Source organism: Hypomesus nipponensis, chromosome 17, assembly GCF_054491055.1.
Source record: "Hypomesus nipponensis isolate SF chromosome 17, ASM5449105v1, whole genome shotgun sequence".
Taxonomy (NCBI): domain Eukaryota; kingdom Metazoa; phylum Chordata; class Actinopteri; order Osmeriformes; family Osmeridae; genus Hypomesus; species Hypomesus nipponensis.
The window spans coordinates 15446123-15456224 of NC_140377.1; the positions used below are offsets into that span (position 1 = coordinate 15446123).

The 10102-nt window shown below is 44.4% G+C and overlaps 1 long non-coding RNA gene and 2 pseudogenes across 2 annotated transcripts; all 3 read right to left on the minus strand.

Annotated features, from left to right (window-relative positions):
• Window positions 1-436: 436 nt before the first annotated feature.
• On the minus strand, window positions 437-3319 carry LOC146253681 (uncharacterized; annotated as a pseudogene). Its single transcript, XR_014731683.1, has 7 exons — window positions 3262-3319; window positions 2885-3123; window positions 2570-2647; window positions 1861-2283; window positions 1139-1145; window positions 968-1078; window positions 437-825 (listed from the first exon to the last, which is right to left on the minus strand). The product of XR_014731683.1 is annotated as an uncharacterized LOC146253681 (transcript).
• Window positions 3320-4224: 905 nt separating this feature from the next.
• LOC146253682 (uncharacterized) lies at window positions 4225-7082 on the minus strand (annotated as a pseudogene).
• A 712-nt stretch (window positions 7083-7794) lies between these two features.
• LOC146253683 (uncharacterized) lies at window positions 7795-9540 on the minus strand. Its single transcript, XR_014731649.1, has 5 exons — window positions 9514-9540; window positions 8556-8627; window positions 8244-8393; window positions 7978-8122; window positions 7795-7866 (listed from the first exon to the last, which is right to left on the minus strand). It is a non-coding gene; the product is annotated as an uncharacterized LOC146253683 (long non-coding RNA).
• Window positions 9541-10102: the final 562 nt, after the last annotated feature.

The following is a 10102-nucleotide window of genomic DNA, read 5'->3' on the forward strand; positions in this document are numbered from 1 at the left end:
CAACTTTGGTACACCAGTGTTATGGACACTTGTGGGGTCATGTTTTTAGTGTACAGCAATTGTGGGGACCACATTTACACACATGTACACTTTTCTAGGTTTTGTATCTTAGAGGGGACACAGTCAATAAACTATCTGGAGACAAATGTTTTTCGTATTTTGTCCTTGATTGGTAGGTGAAATTGCAGGACTTTGTGATTTACATTTTTATTTCAACTTCTACATCCGGCATCTAGTCTCCCATGCTCTTTTCCCTCAACAATAACCAACCTCCTGAACATCAAGTCAAGATCAGTCACTGTGTAGTTAACCTCAGTAAGAAACTGTCATTAGGTAGACTGGGCAGTACTCACAAAACACTAATTTGTTCACAATTTTTATTGAACTTTTTTTTTTTTTTTTTACCATTTATGAACTTATTAAACCAGTGTTATGTCTGAAGTAGGATCCCTCCCTCCCATGTAACAGAACAACTTGAACTGCACCAGGGGCATTTGCACCAGGACCTCAACATTTCACAATTTTACCTATCGCTGGACATTGTGAATGTCAATATCATTTGTACTGTACATTTCACTTCAACAAACACTTCATTGGAACCCTCCCTCCCTCACATTTTCCTTCTTAGGGAACAAATACGGTTTTTGATATACAATTTTACTGCTTTCCAGTCTCAATTTCTTGGGGATTGAGGTTCAGCAGTGATGCAGCGCTGACAGTCCATTTTTCCTGGAACTTTCTGCATCACTATGAAGTTGTTCAGATGCTTTTCTACGGCAGCCGATTCCTCTGGCATCCAGCTTCGTTTCACAGAAGTTTGTTTACCTAAGTAGATATACAAAGCTTTTATCATTCTTTCAGATGATTCCAATCACTGATCACTTTCCTCTGTTCTAACCATTAAGTCAACACGTGTAATGCCCAACAAGAAACTCGCCATCAATCTCCTTAATTTTGCTAAGCTCACCTCTCTTTTTTCCAGTCTCGCCTGTGCTTTGGTCGTCCCTTGTGGAAGTACATGATAGTGGGTCTTCCCTGCAAGCATCTCCTGACCCTTGTGCTCCTGGAGTACGGGCACCTAGATACAGAAGGTTTTATAATACAGATAAATCATAATCTTTAAGATGCCACCTATTACATCTCCTCTAAACAGTATGATTTCTCTGAACTCGCCTCTTTTTTTTGCTGACTTCCTCTTGAGCTTGCCTTTGTTTTGGTCATCATATTCTTGCATGGAGGTCACCCTGTCCCCATCTTCTGACCTCTGTGTTTCTGGCATACTAGCATGTTCTGTAGGCACCAAAAATATTTAGATCAACTAACCTTAATTGTCAATAAAACTGTCAAGACTAGGATGTTTATCATGCATACTAAGTAAAATGGTGAGAACTAGTGAAATCTACAGGCATTCAACTGTCCAAATCAACATGCAATGGTCATACATTTTCATATCTAATAAATCAGATCATAACGCATTAAGAAAAACAATCACACACACCTCCAACGTCTTGGTCTGAACACACCTCCATGGATTCATTCGCCATCTGCATCTCTGTGTCGATATCAACAGTCTCTAAAATGGTAATCGACAATAGGCATGAGTTGGAAAGCTAAAACTTGTGATAAACTCCGAAATTTGGTCTGATTTATATAAATACTTAACCTAAAAATGTTATGGTTATGGTTAATTCTAGCTCTTTTCACCAGTATGTAATGTTCTGAGTATGACAACTTCTTACTATCATACCTGAATTCTCTGTATTTGATTCAAATTGTTATTACATTATGCTCCTTTAACTTCCCACATTAAAAACATGACATCCACATATCTGAACAGTTAAAATAAAAAATATACTGTTATATTTTCACCAAATAATTGTGCACTAAAAAATATACTGTTATATTTTCACCAAATAATTGTGCACTAAGACTAAAATGCATTTTAGACTTAATGCCATTTGGATCAATGTGAATCTCATCCAGACTTTTCCCTTTGTATTCTCCAAGCCATCCCTGTTCTAGAGCCATGAGAACTTTGCTTATTTTAGCAAGCTGGAGAGTGCCCTCTGGAAGGCGGTAGTGCTTTATGTGGACGTCAATGTTATGTCCAAGAAAATCTGCCAACTGATCAAGTTCTGTAGTCTTGAGATTCAGAACGGTTGAAAGAGTTGCAATGTGTTTTCTCAGTTTAGTTGAGGTTAGTGCTTTGCGGTTTTTGACATCAACACATTCATGCACAAACTGTCTTATGCAGTCACAACCCCTGATGTAATGGACAGATTTCGGCAACGCAAACAAGAATCAATTTTCTTTCAGCACACCACATTCTTCTCGCTTCTCAATCAACATATCGAGCGATTCCCTCATCAGTGGAGTGAGAAGAACAGGGACTTTCCTTCCTCTCTTTCCTACTATGGTTATCCGGAATAAAATGTTTGCAAAGCTTCTGTGAGAGTTCTGTGAGAGGTAAGTTAACATCTTCATGCGCCTCTGATACATCTCTTGTTAAATACGATGTCAATGGCATTCTGGACACTTCTCCTTCCCTCCGGCGGTTGAAAAGGATTACTTGCGCCAGGGTCACCTTAGTGAGGTCTTTCCAGTTCTGGGGCGAAACCTCTTCTTTCAAGGCATTCAAGTGGTGCTGCTGTTTTGCAGACAAATGAGAATGGAGATTCAGGACATCCTCTGTGAAGGGCAAGAGTTGAGCAGTATTCCATTTGGACTGATTAATTTGAGTTAGAGCTTGGCTTGCTATGTCAAATCTCCAACTCTCTTTGTATAGCTGTGCGAATTCGTCTGCATTTTGAACTGCTTCCTTATCTGTTTTTTTCAAGCCTTCAGATTTTATAAACGTGGCCAAAGAATGCAAGGTGTGTCCAACTTTGCGAGCGTAAGATGGACGGTCAAATTGTCCAGTTTCATCACTTAACCCAGCCACGTGTCTTGCAGCTGTAACAGCGTGGTTGTAGTTTTCAGGTTTGATAAGCTCTCTCATTGTCTTCACAGGTGTAACTTCTTCCGCTGCTAGCATCAGCCTAGCAAGCTCTCTCAGCTTTTGTCTTATGTACTGGTGCTGGCTGGTTGCCCTTTCATTCTTTGTGAACAGTCTTTTCCCATACTCTAAAATGCAGCAGTCTTTTTTAACAGCAAGAGTAATCTTGTCTTGATTCATACAATTTAAGAACTTCCAGTATGCATTGTTAAATCCAGTTGGAGCAGGTTCAGCAAAAGCACACAGTGCTTGGACCCTTGTCATACCTGGTTTGGAGGTCAGTCTCTCAGGGTTCAATTTGCAGACCTGAAAATGTCGCCACATCGTTCTTTTTTTTAACCATCCAGAGCAGTACACACAATGCATAAACTCATGTCCTTCAGTTTCTTGCTTTGGCTGCTTGCATGGTACGAGTTTGCCTTTCTTACTCTCCAAGACCTCCCTGTTATGGACACAGTTACCTTTATTTCGGATATAGTCCAATTGCACTTTTCTTTCTTTGTAAAACTAATGGCTTTTGCAACATCAATCTCATTGCTGTGCTTACGCTGCAAGTGTCTGGACATCTTTTGAACTACTTGTTTACAATAAAGGCAGTGGTGTTTCTTGTTGTATCTCCTAGAACCATCCTCCTTTTTTGAAGCAGGTGGCATTGAAACACTTGACTCCTTATTAGTACATGTTTGCTCTATTTCCTTGTCATCAAGATTGGCCATGCTATCATGAAGTATTTGCCTGGAGTCATTACTTTTTTCCAAGCTTCTGCTCTGGCTGTTACACTTTGAGCTGCTTTGACTCATAGACTTTGAGCTGCTCTGAATGGTAGACATTTACATTACATTTACATTTATTCATTTAGCAGACGCTTTTATCCAAAGCGACTTCCAAAAGAGAGAGCTTTACAAAAGAGCATAGGTCACTGATCGTAACAACGAGATTGTCCCAAACATTGCAAGTAGCCAAAACATGAAGCATACATTGTGAAAAAGCTAAACAAGTGCCAAAAGGGAAGACCCATAAGAGCATGCAGTAATACAAGTTACGAATTAGAACAACAAGAACCACAAAAGTGCAGGACTGTACCTGTAGAACAACAATCAACAGTAAAATATTTCACAGCGAGTTCAAGACTTAGCTACGTTATATCTAACCTAAAAGAGCAATGAGTCACTTAATAAGAGTCATTGTGATCCTGGAGGAAACTAACTAACAAGTCCAGCCAAGCATTCTTAAGTGCCGTTGTACTCCCGGAACAAGTGCATCTTGAGCCTTTTCTTGAAGGTGGGGAGACAGTCTGTGTCCCTGATGGAGGTGGGGAGCTGGTTCCACCATTGTGGGGCCAGGCAGGAGAAGAGCTTGTGTTGGGACCGGGCAGTCTTGAGCGGTGGGACCACCAGGCGGTTGTCTGAAGAAGACCGTAGGTGACGGGTGGGGGTGTAAGGTTGCAGGAGAGACTTGATGTAGACGGGTGCAGTCCCGTTCACTGCTCGGAAGGTCAGTACCAGGGTCTTGAATCTGATACGGGCGTTGATGGGTAGCCAGTGGAGAGAGATGAGGAGCGGGGTAACATGGGAGCCTCTGGGTAGATTGTAGACCAGGCGGGTCGCTGCGTTCCGAATCCTCTGAAGAGGGCGGGTTGCACATGCTGGGAGACCAGCGAGCAGCGAGTTGCAGTAGTCCAACTTGGAGAGGACCAGTGCTTGGACTAGCAGGTGGGTGGAGTGCTCAGACAGGTATCTCCTGATCTTCCGGATGTTGTAGAGGGTAAATCTACAAGACCGGGAGACTGTGGCGATGTGGGCCGTAAGGGAGAGCTTGTCAGCTATGGTATCCCCAAAGTTCCTGGCAGAGGATGAGGGGGTCACCGTCGCAGATCCCAGGGTGATTGACAGATCGTGGGAGATGGAAGGTTAGCCGGGATGATGAGAAGTTCAGTTTTGGCGAGGTTCAGCTGGAGGTGGTGCTCGGTCATCCAGACGGAGATGTCTGCGAGGCAGGCTTCAATCCTAGCTGAGATCCCCGGATTGGTCGAGGGAACGACAAGTACAGCTGGGTGTCGTCGGCGTAGCAGTGGTAGGAGAAGCCATGGGAGGTGATGATTGGTCCAAGTGAGGTGGTGTACAGAGAGAAGAGGACGGAGCTCTGTGGGACACCGGTGGAGAGCTGGTGAGGGTCAGACAGTTTGCCTCCCCGGGAGACCTGGTAGGATCTTCCCGAGAGGTAGGATGAGATCCACTGGAGTGCAGTGCCAGTGATGCCCATCTCAGAAAGTCTGTAGAGCAGGATCTGGTGGTTAACCGTGTCAAACGCTGGAGAAAGGTCCAGCAGAATGATGACGGATGACCTCGAAGCCGCTCTGGAAAACTGGAGGGCAGTGGTGACTGAAAGGAGGGCAGTCTCTGTGGAGTGGCCGGTCTTGAAGCCCGATTGGTTGGGGTCAAGCAGGTTGTTCTGAGAGAGAAAGTTAGACAGTTGGTTAGATACAGCACGTTCAATTGTTTTAGAAAAGAAGGGTAGCAGTGATACCGGTCTGTAGTTTTGGAGGACAGTAGGGTTAAGGGAGGGTTTTTTGAGTAGAGGGGTAACTCTGGCCTGTTTGAAGGCAGAGGGGAAGGTGCCAGAGGTAAGAGAGGAGTTTAAGACATGGAGCAGAAAAGTGATGATAGAGGGGGAGATGGTTTGAAAGAGAGGGGAGGGGACAGGATCAAGGGGACAGGAGGTGGGGCGATGAGAGAGAATGAGGTCAGAGAGCTCTGACTCGGACAGGGGAGAGAAAGAGTTTAGACATTTAGTTGGGTCAGTCATGAGTGGTGAGGGGGTAAGAAAGGTGGGTTTAGGGAACCGACTGCTAATGTCTGAGACTTTTTCCTCAAAGAAGGAGGAGAAGTCATCTGCTGTCAGGGTGGAGGGGGGGGGGGTGGGGGAGGTGGGTTAAGAAGGGTGGAGAAGGTAGAAAAAAGTTTGTGGGGGTTTGAAGCAGAGTTAATTTTGTTAAGAAAGTAGAGGGTTTTAGCACCAGTTATGTGAGAAGAGAAGGATTTAAGGAGAGAGTGATACTTATCAAGGTCCAGACCGTCTTTGGACTTGCGCCATCTCCTCTCAGCTGCTCGAAGGGTGGACCACTCTTCACGAATAACATCCGTAAGCCACGGGCAGGACGGAGAAGATCGCGCAGGCCTGGTTGACAGGGGACAGAGAGAGTCAAGTGATGCAGTTAAAGTGGTTAACAGGGTGTCAGTGGCAGTGTTAGTGGGGTGGGACGAGAACTCGTCAATGGGAGGGAGGATGTTACAACCGAGGAGAAATGGGAGGGGGATAGGGAGCGGAGGTTGCGCCGGAAAGTTACGAGGGGAGGGGAGGTAGGAGGGGTTGGAGGGAGAGAGACAGAGAATTTGATAAAGAAGTGATCAGAAATGTGCAGTGGGGTTACAGAGGTTAGCTCAGTGATACAGTTACGTGTCAGGATGAGGTCTAGCTGTTTGCCTGCCTTGTGAGTTGCCGGTGTGCTCAGCAGCGTCAAGTCAAAGGAGGTCAGGAGGGACACGAAGTCGACAGCCTGCGTTCCCTGGAGGTGGATGTTGAAGTCCCCAAGGACTATCAGGGGGGTTCCATCATCCGGGAGTACGCTGAGGAGCATGTCCAGCTCCTCCACAAAGTCAGCAAGCGGTCCTGGTGGGCGATAAAGAACAATTAAGCATGCTTTGATATGATTAGTTATCATCACATAATGGTGTTCAAATGATCTGGCGGTAAAGGAGAGTGGTGTGGATGTGTATTAATATGAGGGGAAAGAAGCAAACTTGTCCCACCACCCCGTCCGGTTGAGCGGGGTGAGTGAGTGAAGGAGTGGTTGACGGACAGAGCAGCTGGAGGACAGAGCAGCTGGAGTTGCAGTGTTCTCTGGGCGGATCCACGTCTCTGTCAGCACAAGGGCATGAAGAGAAGCATGGGATGCAAACGCCGGGATGAAGTCTGCCTTGTTCACAGCAGACTGGCAGTTCCAGAGCCCTAAAGAAAGAGAGGGCAGGTGAAGAAGATCTGGATAGGTAGTGAAGGTTAGAAGTTGACCGTATATACTTTGTGACATATCTACGTCTACGGGTAGTGTAATGAACAGGAATGCTAAAGAAACACATGCTAGCTAAGAATAAGTTCTAGGTAGAATATGATCTAATTATGAATATAAATAGGTTGATACTTACAGAAGAGGTGATCCTCCTCGTCGGCCTTCCTCGGTGGACTCCGCAGGTAGACTTTGAGCAGCTCTGACTGGAAGACTGAGCTGCTATGACTGGCAGACGTTGAGCTGCTCTGACTCGTAGACTTTGAGCTGCTCTGACTCATAGACTTTGAGCTGCTCTGACGCGTAGACTTTGATCTGCTCTGACTTGTAGATGTAATTTAGTTCTTTATATTTTCCTGGGATATCTTCAGCACTGCAGTCACTGTCTGTGCTTTCTCATTAGGATTGGGTGCATATTCTTCCCCACTATCAGCACTTGAGTCTAACAACTCATCTCCTATAGGACTCATTTGAATCTTGAAAGAAAAAAAAAGACGGTAAACTTAAAAAGATATGTCAGACTATGTACAGCACAAGTACATTTACAAATAATGTGATACTGTGTAACAGCTTGAGTGTAAAATGTAGAATAAAACATTAAAATGCACACCCATGGCTATCCCTAGTGGCTGAGTTTGGTCAAAAATCCCTAATTTGCATGTTTGCCTCTCTAGTTAATAAACTTGATTTTGAGAAGCGCTACCCTTTAAGCGAAAAAGAGTAAAAGGTGGCTTACAAGATGGCCTATGCTTGTTCTTTCCCTTAGTGAAGCGAGTCTGAGTGAGGGATCCGTTGTATTGTCATCCATCTGCAACAAGACAGTTGTACATTTTCACTCACATCCTAATAAAATAAATAACTAGAGAAAAGATGGTTTGGGAAATTCAACATATTGGTATTCAAAGCATTAACGGCATACCAGAGTGTCTTTAGTCTTTACATCAGTTTTGTCCGATTGGACACTTGAACAATAGCTTAGAGACTCCTCATAGTCAGTGTCTTCCACTATGCTCTCACTTGAATCATAGAGAGCATCCGTAAAGTCTGGTACTCTTGTCAATCATCTGAAAGAAGAGAATTGTCAAGGTATAGTCAGTATGGTCACATCCTATTAAAACCAATCACAAGGGAAAGGGAAAATTGTGTAACATTATTTTACAGGTATTCAAAATATCAAAGGCATACCAAAATGCTTTTTGTCCTCCTCAGCATTGGCACAACTGGATGTAGACCCAGGTTATTCATAAAATAATTGGATTCATCCGTTTCATCAGCTTCATCCGTTTCATCCGTGTCTGGATAATCAACTAGAGAAAAACCTCTGACAGTACACATCTAAGTAAAATGAAAAACAAAATCAGGTTATCCAACGCCACCACCGGCTGTCCCTCATAACCATAGAGGAGGCAGATACGGCTACTATCCTTAAGGGCCCGGTCACCAATGTCTGATTGCTACAGAGACAGAACTACATACATATCTACATAACTCCATTACCTCTGGGCTAGCATCATCACAGGACGTCGTATGGTTAAGGCACGCCTCAGTCTCTACTCCCACAGCAGGAGCCTGCAAGATAGAATAGCAAGACTCATTAAGATCTGGTCAATATTGTTTGAATGGATATCTACAAAAGTCACGACTGAAAACCATTTCTGAATTAGCATCACTTAAAGCCAGGTGCAAGACCTGGTCTTTTCTAGATGTCTCAATAACACACAGGGGGCTGCAATGGATCACATTCAAAATATCGGTTATAAACACTCAAAAGCTCAAGATGCGCAACATTATGGTTCTAACAACTGGAGTTTAGATACTGAAAAGTGTTGGCCAAATGATTTAAAATCACTGACAATGTCATCTACACAGGAGGGCCCCATAAGGACAAGACTAGTTTCCAAGAAGAGTGTGTGTGAAGTTAAAAGGACCCCATGAGGACAAGACTAGACCCCAAGATGTGTGAGTGTGTCTGAAGTTTAAAGGACCCCATGAGGACAAGGCTAGAAACCAAGTGTGTGTGAGGTTAACTCCATCTGAATCTAAAATCCAAATCCATGCCCAGAGCCCCACAAGGGCTAGACTAGAAAGGAAGGTATGTGTCAGATTAACCCTGCTCCCTCAATCAGAGGTCTACCGATCACTCAAAACGAGGGACCCTGCTTGAAAAGCTCTATCAGAAATGCAATGTGAACACCTAACTTTCTTGATCCATAGGATAGGAATAAGCCATTCTGGTCCTGGACGTCAAAACTGTTCTGGTTTTCCTGTTTTACATGGCTGGTGCTGACATTCACCTGATAATCAAGCTCTGAATCCCTCTATTCAGAAGGATGGATGGAAACCATAAGTGTTTTGGCCTTCCAGGATGGGAATTGCCTATCCCTCACAGACTGCACAGGTCACCTACAGTCAACACAGTGTGTGACAATGGTGACCGTCTACATAAGTCCCTTACCTCTGGGCTAGCATCATCACAGGACGTCATATGGTTCAGGCACGCCTCAGTCTACACTACCACATAGGGAGCAAGTGTTTTTGTCACCTGGAATTTTAGATAAAAAAACAAGAACTAATAGATCAGATCATAGAGCTGAGAGATGATATGGATATCCTCATACACATATTGTGGCATAACGAGAGGACGTGTTGTAGAGGGGCGGTACGTTTCCCTCTGCGAATGGCTACCATGCCACAAGATGGCTGACGCCAGAACTACACCTCCCAGCATGCACCACGCCGACAGCTGCAAATGCCTCAGTCCTCTGATTGAGGCAGGAGCACAGGCGGGGGAGGGAGAGAGGATAAAAGGCTCAATACCGAGACCAAGAGAGAGAGAGCATACCTGGCACAAGCAGAGGTCGGTGCCAGACTTCTGAGTTTTGATACTTGGTAGAATCCAAGGCGTGGAACAACGTTTTTTGTTTGATGGAACTTTTTGTTTTGCTTCCGACCTGATTTTGGTAAATAAACCAGTTTATTTTGTTTAAACCCAGTTTAGCCTGCTCTGTCCGGTTTTTATGCACTGCCTTACACCCCGCATCGTG